We start from the raw sequence: 20,856 nt of genomic DNA, 5'->3' as shown, positions 1-20,856 counted from the left end.
TAGAACTTGTGAAGTTCTTCCCCAAATTAGGAAGAGGTTACCTTGGCAAGAGTGGGTTTGTTATTTTCTCGAACTAATTAATCCTGATTCCTGCCCATGCTTCAATAAAAGCAATGGTTTGGTGATGCAGAGTTTTAGCCATTTTAGAAATTAGTTTATGCATTCAATACAGATGTTTTACTTTCAATATTTTGGCTTTTCTCTGTGAATATTAAAACAAGTTTTGAATAAAACAGTTTTCAGGTAGGAATGTGGTTATTTCTGCATATTCTTTTTAGCTATAAAAGAACCAGAAAAAAAAAGAGATCAAAGTAATAGAGATAATCTACCCCCCTTCCCATTCTACTGGTAGTAAGGCTTCAATAGGTTAGACTTAAGTTGGAGTTATAATTTCAGGTTTGGGTTAAGACAGATCAATAGATACCAAGGACTTAGTTTTGATTTAAAGCATTTTATATGAAAAAAGTCTTGCCATAATCACTACAGAATCTTTCATATCTTGATGACATCTTCTTTCTTTTTTTTATAGTTGGATGTAAAATATTGATGGATTTGTTTTATAAAAATCAACTGTTGTTGCTTAGGAGGGATGGGTGTGGGATGGAGGGCGTCAATGGGAACAACAAACAAACAAAGGGCATATCTGTAATACTTTCAACAATAAAGATAAATTAAAAAAGTAAAATCATAACCACTGGAAAAAAATCATCTGTTGTTAATAGTGCCTTCCACATGTGGCATGTGATGCTTCATAGTTGAGGGAGCCCTGGCTGGTGTGGCTCAGCTGGTTGGGCATTGTCCCATGCACCAAAGGATTGCCAGCTCGATTCCTGGTCAGGGCACATGCCTGAGTTGCAGATTCAAGCCCTGGTCAGAGAGTGTGCAGAAGGCAGCCCATTGATGTTTCTCTCTCACATCAATGTTTCTCTCTCTCCCTCTCCCTTCCTCTCTCTCTAAAAATCAATAAATATATTTTTAAAAAATAGTTGAGGGAGGGGGTAGACTTCTCTTGAGCAGATCTCTAATCAGTGTTTCATGTGGTTGATGTCATGAAACTTCTTTGTGGCATTATTCTAGATGCTGGTGTGAAAGCAATGAATGATTTCTTCTTCAAACACTGTGACATTTTGTTTCAGTAACTCCATCTGTGGAGTATAATTGTAATGTTACCCCATCAGTAAGTACAACTCCTGGTAGGCTCTTGAATCAGATTTTATGACAATCCAGAATTATGTCTTTTCACCCAATTGTTCCACAAAAAGCATCAAGTTATGCATTTACAATGTTTTCATGTTATCAATAATTTTGAGTTTATTCCTAAAATGCATGAGTATAATATGCACAGATTTAATATAGTTGGATATAATATAGTCCAACTCTGTTGTTTTACAAATAATAAAGCTAAAAAAAAAAAAAGACTTTGGGGGAAAATCAGTTAGCTAATTGGCAGTTGGCAATATTGCTTAGATCAGGAATGCCACTCGGTCACCACTCTCTCCCTCCACCCCCAAACACACTTCTCTCACTTTGTAAAATAATCTTTATTATTGAGAGTATTACAGATGCCCTCTTCCCCCCCTGCCCCCCCCCATTTCCCTTTTCCACCCAGTTCCTGCCCAACCTCAGGCCTTCACCACCCTATTGTCTGTGTCCATAGGTAATTCATATATGCATATATATTCTTTGGTTAATCTCTTCTCACTCCCCTACCCCCCTTCCCTCTGAGATTCATTAGTCTACTCCATGTTTCCATGCCTCTCTGATTCTATTTTATTCATCAGTTTATTTTGTTCATTAGATTTCTTATTTATTTTGATGTTTAGGTGCAATTGTTGATAGATATGTATTTATTGCCATTTTATTGTTCATATTATTTCTCCTCCTCCTCCTCCTCCTCCTCCTTCTTTCTCTTCTCAAAGAATACCCTTCAACATTTCATGTAATACTGGTTCGGTGGTGAATTCCTTTAGATTTTTCTTGTCTGTGAAGCTCTTTATCTGACTTTCAATTCTGAATGATAGCTTTGTTGGGTAGAGTAATCTTGGTTGTAGGTCCTTGCTATTCATCACTTTGAATATTTCTTACCACTCCCTTTTGGCCTGCAAAATTTCTGTTGAGTAATCAGCTGACAGTAGTATTGACACCACTTGTAGGTAACTAACTGCTTTTCTCTTGCTTCTTTTAAGATTTTTCTCTTTCTTTAACTTTTGGCATTTTAATTATGATGTGTACCATTGTTTACCTATGCTGCCATCTTGGTTCTCCAGACACACTTCTTTTCATACATATCTATGGTAGAAATTGTTACTTAGTTGTTTTTTTTTCTGCTGAGTCTAGCTATGGTTCATAACGCATCCTCAACAAAGTGTGCAAGGTAGGTCCTATTATTTAGAATTGATACTTGAATTGAAGCTATTTGCCAGTTCTAGCCTAATTCTTTGTCTCTTGAAGTCTAGTCCAGTGTCTTTATATTTTCTACACTCTAATTTTCACTGTTATACAATGATTTAGAAATTTTATTTCAGTGTAGACTCTGAATTTTTATATAAGTTAAAGTACTTTTGTGAATGGTTGGCTAAATTGAGTTAGCCAACCATTTACATTTTTCTGCTTCACAATTCTGCCTCAGAATTTTTATACTTGAATTATATTATACTTGAATTATTTTGCTTTTGCATTATTTTAACAATGGATTCCTCAAATAAGTGGACATCCTAAAACCTTTACCTACAGGTAAAATGTATTTGCACAAACATTAGATATTGATGATTAAAATACATACAGAGCTATACACTATAGGAAAATGTTCCTGAACTTAATAATTCTTTAATATCTCCTATTTTCAAAATTATTGCATAATTTTATTCTTTTTCAGAATATACTAACAGACACATTAACAAATGACAGCTAAGGTAATGGTTATTGAACAACAACAAAAAAATGTGACAAACTAAACCGGACCTGCCTACGACAGAATATTGGGCTAAATTCTACCATAAATTCACACATGAGACTGTCTGAAAGGCATCCTCTCAGCAATGAAAGGCACAATTTAGATTTTGGTGGTTATGTCTGTGTACAGACTGAGGGCTGAAAAAAGAATGGGTTGAATCAATTCAGAGTTCCACTATTGTTCTTTGCTATGTTTTTAGGATACTTTTAAATTGAATTAGACTTCAAGAAATGAGACCACACAGAAAAACAATCCTGCCTGCATCTCATTTCAACTTTACAAGTCAGTTTCTCCATCTCTTGTGATAATGCATACATATTAAAGACAAGGAAAGTGGCTATTCAAATTTCCATGCTCTCACCACCCAGCAGGGAATGCCATGCTAATCAGATTCCAGTCTCCAGTCAGAGTGACTGCTGCCTCCTGGTGCCTTGAGTTAACATTGACATTTTGTGTATCATTTTATGCCTAACTATGAACCAAAAAATACTGCTGCTTTTAGAAAGGAAACTGATATTTATTGAAGTCTCCATTGTGTTGCTGATTTGTGTGTGTTAGTAATTGTGTTGATGGATGATCCAAAATTAATTATAAATCATAATTAATAATTCAAGTTTATACCTTTGTGTTATGCCAAAACATAGGTTTCTAATTTTTTTTTTTTTTTGAGTTTTTCTTGGATCCAAGCATCTCTTCTTTTAATTTGGTTATTTATAATGTTCAATGTAACTGGGTTTCCAAGAACTTAAAAGGTAGAAAGGGTCTTCCATCTTGTTTCCTAGTGCTGCCCTCTTCTGGAGGAGAATGGAGTGGCAGCCGAATAGATGGGTTTTCTCTCTTTTTTTAAGGGAGGTTAGGAATATATTCAGTTTAATCTAATTATTTTACATATAGATAAACAGGTTTTTAAAAATAAAATTTTATCCTTCCTTTATTTTTCATTTTCTGAAAAAAAGAAGGTACCTCTGCATTTTTCATATTATTCTCTCAAAATTATAAATTATTTCAATCATCCTATACTTCGAGCTTAAACTCCTATCACTGATTACTTTCTTCAACCACAGTCCCAGGATTAGGTCTGTATATTCTGTATCCTCAAATTCCATTGTCACCAATGAAAATTGTTGACTAAAAAAAATCATTGTCCATAAATTGAACTCAACTCTTAATATAAAATATTTTCTGAAATTATCTCACATCTGAGTTATGATCTAAAAGATTGTATAGATAAATTGGATCTAGTTTTTTTTTGGTCTGATTCTTTAGAAGATTGTTTGAAACCCACTCACTTTGCCATTGATAGAAATACGGTTTATTGAATTGTACCCTCAACAATAGGAGTATGGTTTTTCAACCTTTTTTTTTTTTCTAGAATGGCAGTAAGAATGTGACTTACCTTTACCCCATTCTCTATTTTCTAACTGTTAAATTCTTGGGAGACATTCTGAATGGCCCAGTTTAGGTGAAGAGACTACCTATGGATTAATTAATAGTGTGGCCAGAGTACCTGATCTCTTAGCCCAAATATAGCTCCCGAAAGCTCACATTCTCAGACCACCCCCTCCTCATAATACTAGTTATCAATTATTATATAATAAATTGCTACAAATATAGTGGTGTAAAGCAACATGCATTCATACTGTACAGTTTCAGTGGGTCAGGAGTCTCAGCAAGGCTTTGCTGGGTCCTCTGCTTCAGAGTCTCCCAAGGCTTGACTGACAAAGAACCTAAACCCAAGTGCAGAAACTGCTAGAATTAAGGACTGTTGGATTGAAGGTCTCAGTTCCTATCCAGCTGTTGGCTACATGTTGCCACGTGACTCTATCCAACATGGCATCTTGCTTTATCGTAGTCCCATTTGTTTATTTTCTTCTTGGTTTCCTTTGCCCTGGGAGATGTATCGGTAAACATATTGCTATGAGAGATGTCTGAGATTTTGCTGCCTATGATTTCTTCTAAGATTTTTATGGTTTTGTGACTTATATTTAAGTCATTTGTCCATTTTGAGTTTACTCCTGTGTATGGTGTAAGTTGGTTGTCTAGTTTCATTTTTTTTTTTTTTTGCATGTACCTGTTCAATTTTCCCAGCACCATTTATTGAACTTTGAAATTCTTATCTTTTCTCCCACTTTTTCCCTGTGCTCTACCAATCTTAGTGTTTGACAAATCCTAGGACATGCGTATGTTTGGAAATATTTTTTAAAAAGTTTAAAAAATGATGTCATTAAATTCCCACCATTAAAACCTCAATCATCCAAAGAATGTCTAGCCTTAAACAACTTAATTTCATATTGTGACCACTAAGATGAACTAGTTGTCAGAACGTACCCTTTGATAGCGAACTGCACTGAATTGCACTATAGGACTGTTAGCTGTATGCTGGTTGATTACTGAAAACAGCCTTCTAAAGATGAATGTTTTGATTTAAAGGAGGAACAGAACTGGGTCTTGGAGTCCTTGGATCACTCTGGAGGAGTTAGAAGGGTCCTTGTACATTATATATACCAATCTCATTTATTCATTTTGTAGTATTTTTTTCTTCATCATATTTTGTAACTGATCAGAATCCTTTTTTTTCCCCTTTGTCAAAAGATACAATGGGCCCTGACCGGTTTGGCTCAGTGGATAGAGCATCAGCCTGCGGACTGAAGGGTCCCGGATTTGATTCCAGTCAAGGGCATGTACCTTGATTGCGGGCACATCCCCAGTAGGGGGTGTGCAGGAGGCAGCTGGTTGATGTTTCTCTCTCATCGATGTTTCTAACTCTCTATCCCTCTCCCTTCCTCTCTGTAAAAAAGTCATATATATATAAATATATATACATATATATATATTAAAAAGACACATTGGGAGTCATAGCCACAACTCAAACCTGCACATTCTCACTCCAAAGCCCAGAGTCTTCATTTCATACAAAGTTTACATCTTATCCCCCTAAGTCCTTCTAACTTTACCTTACAGTTCATCTAAGCCATACACTATTCCCACATTATAATGTTTTTCTATTTCAAGTTTAGAGTTCATCAAACTATGATAGTGATCTATTTAAGGTTTGGGAAGATTTGGTGCGACACATCATTTCTCTTATACATTTTCTTCATTTTTTTTCTTTGTTACTTTGATGTGAAGAGTCTGATTTAGAAATTATGAATGGATAAGTGGAAGAAAATTCCTCCCTCTCTTTTTTTCTCTCCCTCATTCCTCCCCCTCTTTCTCCATTCTTTTCTCTCTTCCTTTGCCCTCCCAGCTTTTCTTCAATTTCTTCCTCCACCATCCATGATATATGGTGATATTTTGGTCATGACTATGTTCCAGGTAGAATACATACATTTTGAACAAAAAAACAAACAAAAAAACAAAGCAAAACAAACAAACAAAAACCCACCCTCAGTTTCTATCAGAAAAATATATAAAGAAGTTGAGAGAAATACAAATACTTGTGGCCTTCCTTCCTTTTTTATATAAATGTTTAGGTCACCTAGGAATGTTTCATAGCTGCTGCATGGTATAGAAGCAGAAAAGAGGGAAAGGAGAGGAAAGGACAGAGAAGAATGACTTCATAATTAGCCCGAGGTTATAGGCTTTCTGAGTGTGAATTACATAGGGAGCAGTGTTTTCAGTCAAGTGAAAACTGACTTGGAAGTGGAGTAAGCTACACATTTTAGGTCTCTGAGGAACTTTGATTTGTTTACTTACACTATTTAAAGATGATCACTCTCTGGGTGAGCCAAGTTGAGGCCAAAAGAACAAGGCTCCACTGGCTCTCCTGAAAGGATTGAGATTTATTTCTCTGGAGTGGCCTAAATGAGTACTGATTGATTCCAACAAATCATCCTGTTTTCCTTTAGAGATTAATATGTTACAGTATAACACCCAAAGAAAACTGGAGGAATTAGTAATGATAGATTTCGAGAACCATCTTACCATAAAATAAATGGAAAACATGGGGCCTATTATATGTGTAGCTAGGCATAGAATTGTGTGAGAATACCTAAAGGAATAATTTTGAGACCTAGGCCAGGGTGTTACAGAATGAAAGTATCTCCATGTCACATGGATTTATGAGACACCACCAGAGAAGTTACGTTTAGGATTAACAATCTCTCTTGTATAGCTTTCCATTTTTACTGTTGGGATTTATATACACCAGTTTCTTCCCATTTTAACATGATTCATTCCCTTTATTGATTAATTCAGTAAATATTTATTGTGTGCTAAATAAATGCCAGGTGCTTAGGATAGAAAAATTTGTAAGTATGGCATCCTGTTGCAAGAAATTTACAGACCATTGAGACTATAAGTCTCTGAGAAAACTTGCTCCCCATTTTAAATTCTCCCCCTTCCTATGGGAGAAATTGAGGAAAATAATGATGAAAGAATACTTAATGCTATTTTGGAAGTAAAAGAGATATCTGGAGTATAATTCACTTATTGATCATATTTAATTTTCAATATGTTTTTATTGATTTTAGTGAGGAAGGGAGAAGGAGAGAGAGATAAAAACATCAATGATGAGAGAGAATCATTGATCAGCTGCCTCCTGCATGCCCCACACTGGGGATTGAGACCGCAACCTGGGCATGTGCCCTGACCAGGAATCGAACTGTGACCTCCTGGTTCATAGGTTGATGTCAAACACTGAGCTACTCTGGCCAGGCATATTTAATTTTCTTAAAATCATGCAGTTCTGTACTTATATGTTGGAGCCAGGTTCCTCCCATTTGCCCCTCGAGATCTACTCCCAACAACACATGGTTTCTTGATTTCCAGCTTCTTCAAGTTCAACTTGACCAATGGGAAGCCCCAGCAGAGCAGAGGAGGCGGGAGAAGAAGGTCAGTGCATTGATCTTTCCCCCCTTGGTGATCATCTTAAGATGTTGGTGTCCTTCTAGCAAACGTCCTTGCTCTTCCCCAGGAAGATTTCTCTCTAAGACTCTCTGTCTCTGGGCTCCATTCTCTGCTCTCTTTCCAGCTCCTGCATAGTGAAGCTCTGCTGTTTCTAAGGGCTGTGGTATTCTTGGGGTTCCCCTACTCTCTGCCTGTGATTTTGAAAATAGTTTCTTTGTGAATAAGTGCTCTTAGATTTTTCTATTTTGAATGTGGGACTCTGATTACTACAGTGTATATTGAGTCATCTTATTGTGTCATAATTATATCTGTGTCCTGTCTTGTCCTAAAAATACCACAAGAAAATTTATGTGTATATTTTTATTGTTTGTAAATACAATATTATAACCTTTAAGCTATCTGAATCTAACTAAATATTATAAGCATGAAAATAATATTCCTTTCTAAACCATTAATTACTCTCACCTATTTTCATATGCAATATAATGATGATAGGTATGAACAACAGAAAATACAGAGCTCACATACAAAATGAGGTGGATAAAATTATGCCCTAAAGAGAAATAATGTACTCTTTGGCCTTTCTTTGGTATTTCTTTTTCTTGATTTACTTGCTTTTCCATCCCTCAAAACAGAAATGAAACAATAGTACTTTTGTTTCTTATTTCAATATTATTATGGTCTTCTCTGACTTTTAATGGAGCATGTGTAGTTTCAGTCTGACAAATCTGGCAAGATTTCTTAAAAGAAACAGAAGTAACACTGACCAACAGGTGTTTTACTATTCTCATAGGCCCTATGAAATGACTGAGTTAAAAGTTCAAATAAAATTTAGCAAACTTCAGTCAAAGGAACATTTTTGTTAAGATGGCTCAACTAATATTTCTGAAAATGAAGTATAAGTCATAGTAGATTAAATGAATTTTTAATTCTCATGTATTACAAATGTTTAATAAATTTATATTTACTAGATGGAATTTTTTTTACAATCTGATTAGAGTTTATAGTCAACAGAATTAGAATATATTCTGGTTTTCTCAAAATACTGGTATGAGATTTCAATTTTATAAAATTTAAAATAATGTGACTAAGATTTCTCCTGGCCCCAAAGTTATAGAACAACAAAGTTATAGAATCAAAGGTTCTTAAACTATAGAATATATGGTCTCCAATTCTTGGGTAGCCTACAGGGATTCACAAGGCTTAGGATATTATATGGAAAATATTCATTTTTGTTACATATTTGTATTTTCCTGGGAATACGTCAGAAGAATTCAAAGGAGTTTTAGAGCCACTCATTTAAATTTTATTGACATGGTAGATTTTGCTAATTTCAAAAATATTAAGGAACTTTACGTATAGGGCCACTTTTTACAGGGGATAGGCATGTGAGTAATTTTGATCAATAAAATGTGGGGAGCATCATGTGTGCCATATCTGAGCAGAAGCTAGAAAACATTTCCAGTTTCAGCACTTTCTCATTTACTTCTGCCATCAAACTAGATACATTTTGGATGGAGGGGCCTCTATCAGCCTGAGTCCTTTGATAGAGCAATGTGTGGACTTTTGAGATTTTTTGTTTCTGCAGTGAAAATTACCCTAAGCTGACTGATAAATAGGATGATCAATGGTCAATGTTCACATTCTTTCTAGAGTGGACTAAATCAAAATGTCTGTGTCTGGTTAAATAATAAATCAGTTCAATTTGCATTTGCTACTTCCCATTCTGTTCCACAAGGCCTAGCATATCATCATCTACAATTACCTCAGCATGAGGATTTCCCACTTTCAAGAATTTTTCATGAACACTTTCTTGTTAAAATCAGTTCATGAACTTTGCTTCCAGCTTAGGAGTAACAGGAAGCATATTTGTTTTCCCTGCTGAAGCAATAGCAAGAAAAATACTGGCAAAATAAAGGAAAGGGTTTTCAAGATCCTGGATATTAGGCAACAAAAACAGTGGTCTCTGAGAGACAACAGATGAGGTGAGTCCAATTTGATAAAAATATTTCAATTGATTTATTAAACTATTATTTGAAGTTGTAAATTAGTTTAAATGACAAAATAGTAAGTTTAAACCCCCAAACAATTTTTCCTTTAATATTGAATGTATTCTCATTGTTTGGCTAGCCTCATCAACAGAAACTAGGAAGTAATTTAAATATATGTTGGTTTAATACTAAAGTAACCGAAGTCTTTATGCAGCCAAACAATTTGCAGTTAGTTGAACTATAGAAAAATTACATTCAATGACAATTAAACAGCTTCTGAGTGTGTGATCTTAAAGGATTCTAACTCGAAACCCCCTCATCTGAAATAGGTTCCACATGAGCTGGCTTGCAAAATCCAGCTAGTTTCTTGTTGCTATGAGCATTGCATTTGGAAACTCACATTTTCTCCTAATGTTAAATAAAAATCTTGCTATTATAAGTATAAGGATAGTGGAAACTCCTTCATTGAAATGAAAGGTTTTATAATTCTTGGATTATACTAGTATTAGGAAATGATACTCATAGTTTTCTACAAGGATATATCTAAGAGTATTTTTTAGAGCCTCTATGATACTCATAACATTGAGCCTTATGAATTTTCAAAACCCCATGAACTGATGCTATTCCCCAAACCCTCACCCCTCAGACTCCCCCCGCACTTTGAGTTGCGGAAATTGAGTCTCAGAGGAGTTAAGGCATTTGTCCAGGATCTCACAGCTGTGAAGCAGCAATGGGGTTTTGAAGCTGTGAGGAAGGTCCTGACTCAGGGTTATCGTTTTGCATCTAGGTTAAACCCAAGGCTGCCCTTCTTTGTGGCCAAAAGAGACAATTATAAACAAAAAGTTTCCTTGTTCTGTAGCATCTTCCTTTCTTTATTGTTTAGGGGAATTATTAGTTGGTATTTTTAATTAGAAAATCACAGAAGTAGAAAATATATGTTTTGAATATGCGAAGCTGCTCTCAAAAATGAAAATTATGTGTATATATAAGTTTCAAAATGTAGGTTGCAAAATTATTTATTTTAAAATGTTGAGCTTTATTTTGGGATAGGAAGATCTATATAATGCAAGAGAGAAATATGTACAGAGCAAGAGAGAAATAGGGAACAAGACACTACGTTCTATTTCCAGAGTTGCCTTCATCTCTCTAAGGCTTGGAGCAAGGTGCTTAATTTAGCTATGCCTTTGTTTCTGCATCTTAAAAATGTTGATTTTGGAAATTCCTCCCAATCAGAAAATTTTCTAATGTTATGAAATAACCTAAGGTAGCTTTGCAAAGGAATCCTACCTAATAAAATAGTAATATGCAAATTGACCGCACCTTCACCACGCCCACCAGCCAATCAGGGTGAGTATGCAAATTACCCAACAAAGATGGCAGTTAATTTGCATACGCTGAGGGAGGGAGGAGTGAAGACTGAAGACAACTTAGAAGGAAGAGGGAGGAAAAGCCGAAAGCAAGGTGGCTGCCAGAGGGAAAGCCTGGGTGGGGCGGAGCGGGGGGCGGAACGGGGTGGAGTGGGGCGGGTGGCCGCAAAGGCGGCCGAAACGGCCGCTTGCAGGATTCTTCCTGCAAATGGGCTACTAGTAAAATATAACTGTTACACACCTTTCGAACAATTATCATGTCATAGTGATATGTGAGAAAAACAAAATGAGAAATTTACAGTTTTCACTTTAAAACTCTTCCCTACCCCTAAATATAATTTTTCAGAGCTAATAAATTCTATATATTGTAATATATGAAAATGCTATGATAGATAAATTCAATTTTAAACATTTTGCTTTTTGTTAAGAACAGATACTTATATGTACATTCACAGACAATAAATGTTAGTTAGAAATATTAGTCAGACACAGAAGTTTTCTGTATGCATTCATATTCATTTTTATCTAAAAGATAACAAAGAGAGGTATCCACATGTCCACCTGTATTAGCCGACCTCAAATTCAGCTGGGTGCTGGAAATGAGTCAGGATTCACTTCTCTGCTTTCTCTGGTCTTGATTCAATATTTTTAGCATCTCATTCAGATTCCAAGAAGCCATGTAAGTTATGGAGTTGCAACTAAAATCTCAATATAAAGCCAATTCTCTTGGAAGATTAGAAGAAATTTACCCACTGGTCAAGGAAGGTGAGAAAGAAGTCCCTCTGTATTAGCCTGGACTCCAAGGGATCTACTTTTTTTTTTCTTTAATATTTCCTTTTGAGTGTCAGAATACTTTCTCCTGATTTTATCACTTATTTTTATTAGTTTCTTATTCCAAAAGGTGAGAAGTGCTATGGAAGGAGAGTGGACAGGAAGGGGTAAGGTGAATACTAGTAAGGTAAGGAACTGTGTTCAGATTCCATTTCATCTTATACTGTCTGTATGATTTTAGCCAAGGCAAGTTACTCAATTTCCTCTTCTGTAAATAGGATAATAATACTACCTCATAGATTTGCTTTGGGGATTAATTAACATATGTAAAGTACTTAGAACGTGCCTGGTATAATGTAAATGTTAGCTACAAATATTAACACACTATGTGCTTTTTAAACATTTATAAATAAGCCCTACTTGATCACAGTGTATGATCATTTTAATGTATTGCTGGATTCGGTTTGCTAATATTTTTTTAAGCCTTTTGCATCTATGTTCATCAGAGAAGATAATATATTGAAAATATTTTAAAATGTACTAATATTACAAAGCATTTTTCGCTCTTAGAAATAGAACGTTGCCTTTGCTTTTCATTGTTTTGCTTGTGGTGAAGAATGTCTTCTTTCTGGCATTAGTAAATATCTGGCACAAAGTACCCTTAGGACAAGGATCTAAAGTCATATTGCATTATTCCTCTTGTGTGGTAAAAATAATTAGTAACAGCTTCTTAGCACATACCATTAGATCATTATTATTTTGTCTTTTAATGTGGCTAAGAATAGAACTGTAAGCTTCTCTATTTCTTATCTCTTGGGTTTGCATGAAGATTATATATTTTGAAGATTTTTTTCAGGAATAATTTAATATCACATGTTCATTTTATTAGATTTATTATCATGAATTTGTCTGAAATCCACTCGTGAGATCATAGATAAACTGAATAGTTTTGTTCCATTTTGTTGTTGTTGTTAATCCTCACCTGAGGATATTTTTTCCATTGAATTTCAGAGAGAGTAGAAGGGAGAGGGAGAGACAGAGAGAAAGAAACATTAATGTGAGAGAGACACATAGATTGGTTGCCTCCCGCATGTACCCCAACTGGGCCAGGGATCAGCCTCCAACCGGAGTACGTGCCCTTGACGCGAATCAAATCCATGACCCTTCTGTCCTCTGGCCGATACTCTATCCCACATTAAGGCTTGTTCCTTCTTTATTGCCCACATATTTCCAGTGCCACCTGCCCGAGAACATTTTATATCATTTCCTTGTATTTTGAATCTTTGTGCCTCTATGCTGGCTGAGCTGTAGCAGTTGGATAGTTCCTGGACACCTTTTGTACACTGAGATAGTTAACAAATATTTAACTATACGTGAGAGTGACTGCAAGCTTCATGGATATATCTCACCAAACCAAACTAAAGGAACCCCCAACTGCAAATTTCTTAGCCAGATCACCAAAATGTACATGGTCCCTTCCACATGACCTCGTGTAAGGAGAAATATGATGGGAGAGGAATAGGGGTCTTAACAGGTCACAGCTAAATTATTGAAAACATATCACCATGTCAAACATTGCTAGAGTTTGTTCAAGGGCCTTGAAAGAGGCCCTGGCACATAGAAGAACCTGAAGTTAAAGCTTTTCTAGAGTTACAGTAAATATATTTCTGGGTAGAAGACTATAAATAACAGAATTTGATAAGTCCAGGTGCAAAATCCAGATTAACTTGAATTGCTCCTGAGTGCATTTCCTGAATATCAAGGCCCAGGCAGTTTAGTTTACTTTTCAGGAATGATACCAATCCTAGCAGATCCTTAACAGTTAGTTACTTGTTTATTAGTTTAGTTCACCCTATTCTTGATCTTAAAAGGTTTATTATAATAAAGCCAAACAATTGTACATTTTATTATTAACTAGAGGTCCAGTGCATGAAATTTGTGCACCTGTAGGGCCCCACCCCCTAGCCCCCCAATATTCATGTATTTATGTATATGTGTATATGTATGCATATATATATATTTTTTTGTTTGTTTGTTTTTGTATTTTTGTTAATCCTCACCTGAGGACATTTTTCATTGATTTTTAGAGCAGAAGGGAAGGCGAGAGACAGACATGGATGTGAGAAATACACATCAGTTGGTTGCCTCCTGCACATGCCCTGACCGGATCGGGCGGAGACAGCTCCGCTGACAGGGCCAACTGCTGGTGGCCCGCTGGGGCTCAGGCGTTGAGCTATGGCGATTTTCTGTTTCTGCTTCCACTTCTGGTAGAGGTCCCACTTGTAGGAGCTGCTGTTATAGCGACCACTCTCTGTCTGGATCTTCTTCTTGTCCTCCTGTCCCGACTGTCCCACAAACCGCTTCTTCTTATGGTCCCACTTGAGCTGCTGCCCACCTCTGGTCAGGTTCTGGGCCTCGTCCCCCATCAGGTCCAGGACAGCGCCAGCCACCTGCTGCTCAAAGGCACCCCATCCCCATCAACGCTCAGGCCCGTTCACTGTCCAAGTCCTTGGGCCCACAGGGGACATAGAAATCCTGGTCCAGCGGCCGGGCCTCCTCCTTCTGCCTCTTAGCTCCCCGCTCAGGTCCTGGCTGCTGCCATTTCAAGCCCAAGGCCTCTGTGAAAACGTCCCCCTCCCCCCACCCCCTCCCCCTCCCCCTCTCCTCTCCTCCTTCTCCTCCTCCCCCCTCCCCCTCCCCCCCCCTCCCCCTCCCCCTCCCCCTCCTTCCCAGACTGCTCCGCCTGCTGCTCCGGGGCAGCTCGGGGCTGGGCCAGCCAGGCCTCCTCCTTCCACCTCTTGGCTCCCCGCTCAGGTCCTGGCTGCTGCCATTTCAGGCCCATGGCCCCTGTGAAGACACCCCCCCTCCCCCGCCCCCAGGCCCTCCTGCCGCTCCTGCCGCCCTGCTGGAAGCTGGCGATAGCCTTCCAGTCCTTCTGCCGCTTGGCCCGCATCACCTGGCTGCTCAGGTCCCGGCCAGAGGCGTTTATTTCAAAGATGGTCGCCCGCGAGCGGTACTGCTTGATGCTGTCCACCAGCCTCAGCCACCGCAGCTCCTGCTCCTCGAAGCTCGAGCTGAAGAGGGGGTGCAGGCCCAGCCCCGCGAGGTCCAGCTCCTTGGCCCGCTTGATGGACTCTGGCGAGGGCAGCACATACTGCTGCTGGGCGTTGTGGGCCACGCGGCCCAGGCCCCGCAGCTGCAGCAACGCCTCCAGGGTGGTCCGCAGGCTGCAGTCCTCGTCGTCCGTCCACCACGCTCTGTGGCACCCGGACCAGCACGCTGTCCACCACGCTCTGTGGCACCGGCCCAGCACGCTGTCCACCACGCTCTGTGGCACCGGCCCAGCACGCTGTCCACCACGCTCTGTGGCACCCGGACCAGCACGCTGTCCACCACGCTCTGTGGCACCGGCCCACCACGCTGTCCACCACGCTCTGTGGCACCGGCCCAGCACGCTGTCCACCACGCTCTGTGGCACCGGCCCAGCACGCTGTCCACCACGCTCTGTGGCACCCGGCCCAGCACGCTGTCCACACCCACGGCGCCCGAGGGCCCCTCGCGGGGGCCGGTGAGGGTGAGGGCAGGGCCCAGGAACAGGTGCAGGTCCAGCAGGTTGGGGACCTCATCTGGGGCCACCAAAGAGCAGGCTGTGCCACTTCAGCCAGCCCGGCCACACCCACGCGGTGCAGGGGGAGCTTGCCCTCAGCCGGGAAGCTGAACCTGATGACGTTGTCCAGCAGCGGATGTCCAGGCCCTGGGCCGCCAGGTCAGTCTCAATGAGGTGGAGCACTGGCCATGGGTGAACTTGGCCAGGTTGATCTTGCGGGCTGTCTGGTCCAGGGCGCTGTAGATGTGGGTGCAGCTCACCCGCTGGAGTGGCTTCGAGGGCCCGCAGAGACCAAGGTTGGGGGTGGGGGGTGGAAAGCAGATGCTCATCGCCTGGGGGAGGCATTGGGGGAGGGGTGGCCGCGGGGAGGGACTGATCAGCGGATCCGGCCTGTTGGCTGCCACAGTGTGTCATAGCCACCGGTAGTTCTGCTGTTGGGTTGGTTTGCATATTAGTCTTTTATTATATAGGATTAGCATATTCTGTTACAGCAGTAAAAGGAGAATTTGTGACTTTGGACTGCCAGAGTAGACATTTATTTTAGAGTTTTAATTCCCATTTGTACACTGAAATTTGTATTAAGCATTAGAAGTTCTTCGTGATTTTCTGCACAATCAGTTTCTTAATACTGAGCCATGAATATCAGCGTGTATTTCTGTGTTTAACTGTCGATTGAGCAGTATTGCTGTGTTTAACTGTTGGTTGAGCACTATTGTTAAGATATTTTACAAAGAATTTAAAAACAACATTTAAGACTTTACTTTTACTGCTATTGTGTTATGGACCTTGATTTTGAAACATGTTTGTCTTTTAAAAATAACAACACTTACGTTTATTCTCCAAATCTTATTTGAAATTAGAGTTTATTAAAAGTTTCAAATCTTTGAGAAAGTCATAAAAGATATAATAAAACTTATGAAACTGTGTTAGGGATCAATTTAATCTGTTTATACCTAATATTATTTCCAATGATTTCCTTTTGCAGAAAATATCTGCTGTTGAGCAGATGTGCTGTCATTGGCCTCTGTCATTTAATAATCGCTTGCTCCGAAAGAAGTTAAATCTCTTACAGAAAAACAAGGCTGCCTTAATTTTCTTAAAGTGAATGCTCCATTCTTTGGAAGTGATGGGTTCAGTCCATGTATTTGAGCAGTTGTCCATACTGAGTGATTATGTATATGTGATATAGCAGAAGTATCTTATTACCCAAGATCTAAAGAAATATTTGGGAATGAGAGGTATCTGATACTTGTATAATTTCATTGGGTGTCCTGTTCATGAAAATAATTGAAATACCTGATATTTATTTTGATGAATCAAGACTCTTAAATGGTGTTTAAAAAATAGTGAAAGGACAGCAGTCAGAATTTAGTGAGAAAATAGTTCTTATTTCTTTCTTCAATAAATTGTAGGCCAGTGTTACAACAGAACCTTCTGGGACTTAGGAGGGAGTCATTAATCCTTCAGACTAGGATGTCATCATGTTTAGAGAACACCTCATGTGCATGAAACCATTTTAAATTTCTCTGATTATAAAAGAATTTCAGAGATTTTTTTTCACTATGTGAGCAAGTAGTAACTTAATGATGACACTCTTGGGAGTCCATTTGAATTCACTCATCACTCAACAAGTTCCAAAGAACCTTTATAGTCTTGTTTGATCAATCCTAAAAGGTCAAAGTCAATCACATTCAGCTTAATACATCATGTGAACTATGTATAGGAATTAATTCCATAGAGCAAGCCTCCTCAAAATACTTACCTTAAGCCCATACATACCAAGGAGGTTGTTACCACTGTTGATATGGTAGTGAATAGTTAAAACAGAAAAGTTGGCTATTTGAGTAGACATTTTATTTTTCATATCACCAAAAGTCAGATGCTTTGTTTTCTCATGGGAAATGGCTTTAGAAACATCTCTCCCCTGGGAATGACTTTGGAATTCACACACCATGGCTAATACAGAATGTCTTGGACAGTATTGGGGTTATTTTTAACACATGACAGAAGTCATGCTGTGGGAATTCTAAAATGTGAATGAGTAATTCTCTCAGCAATCATATCTTAAATAATAAAAATAGGTAATGTCCATTCCTTCCATCTACTCTTGGGTTTTCATAAATCTAAAAATGCTGTTCTACCTTGGGAAATAAAAATTCATCATCAACATTTATGAAAATAAATAAATTTGATGCAAAAATGTTAGATTTGAGCAAATTAGATGGAATTAGATCTTGGTGTAGAAAAATAAGTTCCCTTCTTTTCTCACTATTTAATTCCCAAATCAGTAAGAGTAGAAAGAAAGGAATTAAACACATAAGAGGTGTTCTGCAAATGCCAAGATACCAAAAAAAAAAAAAAAAAAAAAAGAAAATAAATAAATAAATAATCCAATATTCACTCTTTTTAAAACAGCAAATTTGTTACTTATTTTCTGATTTAAAAGGCAATACATGTTTGTGGTAAACAATTTAGAAAATATAGTAAAAGACAAAGAAGAAACAAAAACATCTCATTTAAACCACCAGTCAGAGAAAACTACTTTTAACATATTAATGTACAATTTTGCAGATATTTGTGTATGCAGGCATATGAAAATGTTGGTTCTTTGCAGACATTTGTGTGTGCATGCATCTGAGAGTGTTGGTGTTTAGAAACATTGATTTGTATTCTTTTTAATGTTATTTATTCATTTAATTCCAGGAGATCAGGAATCCTGGTCTATTTTGTTCACTGATGTAGCCCAGTGCCTGGCACATGGTAAGTTGTCAATAATTATTTGTTGAACTTACCCGTGCAGTATGACTTTTATTCATATGTCAGTAAATATTCTTTGAGCCCTGCTGGTGTGGCTCAGCCATTGAGCATTGACCCAGAAACCAAAAGGTTGTTGGTTTGATTCCTGGTCAGGTCATAAGCTGGGGTTGCGAGCTTGATCCCAGTAGGGGCGTGCACAGGAGGCAGCTGATCGATGATGTTCCTCTCTCATCGATGTTTTTATCTCTATACCCTTCTTCTTTCCTCTCTCTCTCTAAAAATTAATAAAACCATATTTAAAAAAATATTCTTTGAAAACATGATGTTTAGTCCATTGAACAGTATGTTGTAAACTGTGTAACAAACATACTATTGCTGGGAATTAAGATTATTTCAAACTTTTTTTTTTGCATAAAATTACCAAAACATCTCTGTGCACAATTCCTTTTTTTGTACAACTTTGATTACTGGAAATAAATTAAAAAGCTAAAATTGTTTGAAATTCCCTATCTTAAAAAGCCTTCTATGGAAGTTTAATTTATCCCTCTCCTTCTTGGAAATCGTAATCTCCACTTCTTTTGATGGACCTCCTCTCTGATACTCTCATCCAGATGGTTTTAGAGGGATTAGCACCGTCCATGAAACCATTTTCCAGGACAGAGATGGACCCATAACTTAACTCAGGCCATTAAGGTGAGAAATACTTACTTTTTCAGAATGAGTGGGGAAATTATTCTCTTGACTTTTTGATGGAAAGGAGGAAGGCTACCAACCATCATGGGAACAGCTGGCATGGGGAGTAAATTTTAGGTATATGGGGAGTAAATTTTAGGTACCATGGACACCATAGAAAGCAGAGAAGAGAGACAGAAATAACCTGGATTGTTACACACTAGGACCAAACCTCACATGAAACTTGACCTAACTTTGAACTTTTCAGATTTCAGAGCTAAAACATTGCCTCTTTTCCTAGTGTGAGGTAAGTTTCTATTAGCAGTAATATAAATATCCTGATATGATAAATATCCTTCGCAGCGTGCAAAAGGATAATTTTCCAAAATCTACTCAACATTGGTTATTATTATAAATTGGCTGATATCAGTAAGTACATTACTAGTATACCTCATTTTTGTTTCTTCAATTGTTAGTGAAGTTGAACATTTTGCATATGATCATCTGCACAATTTTTCTTCTTTTATGGTTCTAGTTCCTTGTGGGGTATTTCAACTACTTGGGTTCCATGAGATGTATCAGTATCCTCTTGTTTGTTTTTATATAACCTTTATTTTGGAATAATTTTAGATTTGCACAAAAGTTGCAAAGACTTTGCAGAGATTTCCTCTATGCCATTCAGTCTCCTTCCCCTAACATCAACATCCCACAGAACAAGGGTGTGTTTGTCAGACTAGGAAATAAACATTGGTACAGTACTATTAAACTAAACTACAGGCTCTTTTTGGGTTTCAACAGTTTTTCCATAATTGTCCTTTTTCTGTTCCAAGATCCAATCAAAGTTATATTTAAAACAATTTTCCTTGTTCGTGAATTCCTTTTTAAAATAGTCACATTATTCAACTCATTTTCACTTGCCTAAATCAATCATAATTTACAAAGTGCTAACGTATTCTTAACATGAAGAAAATTTGAGAAAGAACTCCATATGGTAGGTAATACTTCATTAATTTTGTTTTAACTGTCATACTGCTAAGCAAGTATCCAGAATAATTCATAGAATATTGACACAGTAAGTGGGCTAATTCTATGTTGCAGGTACAAGATGGATAAGATAATCTCTGAAGTCTCCTCCAAACTTGCACTCACTTTGGAATGAGAAGGACAGAACTTCAAATACTAGAACATGTACCAGCTGTGTACGATGCTGGGTAAGTCACCTAAAAATTGTCTTGCTGTTCCTTGATTGTAAACTATCACTGTTAGGAAGGTATGTGTATGTGTCAGGAAAAAAATTGCATGCTTTTGGCGGTGTGGGTTTTTGGTCAGCTTAGATTTTCTTAGTTAGGTGGTGTTCCAAAAATATAATTAGAATAATGCAGTTCTTTCATTAGCATTTATTTTAAGTGGCAGCCATAACTGAATATAAAATATATTTTGGGTGTTATTTATTTCTTTTCTGGATAATGTTGTTTATGTTTCTTCTGAAAATTTTAATATATAAAACTGAATTTAATTCCTCACTATTTAATTACTTATATCCTTCATGATTACAATAGAGGTTTATTGTATTACAATTCTGGTTCCTGCTGCTGTAATCTTCCTCAAGTGTACCCATTACACACACACACATTCACACACACACACACACGTGTATGTGTGCATATATGAAAGTTTATGATTTCTAGTAGAAAGTCAGTTTGGAAATTACTGGTTATAGGTAGAGTTGAGAGTTGTATGTAATAGCTTCTGATAACAGTGCATCTTTAATATAGAGGGTGTCCCAAAAATGTATATATACACTCTGAATAATTATAAAGGCAATGTTTATTAAAATATATTTCATTTTCAAAATTGAGCTATCAGCTGTCAGGTAACTAATAGTGTTTG

General features: G+C 37.7%; 1 pseudogene; it reads right to left on the bottom strand.

Annotated features, from left to right (window-relative positions):
* Nucleotides 1-15,866, bottom strand: part of LOC103283976 (ATP-dependent RNA helicase DDX54-like) — a 28,095-nt pseudogene extending 12,229 nt beyond the window's left edge.
* Nucleotides 15,867-20,856: the final 4,990 nt, after the last annotated feature.

Source organism: Eptesicus fuscus, chromosome 10, assembly GCF_027574615.1.
Source record: "Eptesicus fuscus isolate TK198812 chromosome 10, DD_ASM_mEF_20220401, whole genome shotgun sequence".
NCBI classification, from domain to species: Eukaryota; Metazoa; Chordata; class Mammalia; order Chiroptera; family Vespertilionidae; genus Eptesicus; species Eptesicus fuscus.
This window is presented reverse-complemented; position numbering and strand designations above follow the sequence as displayed.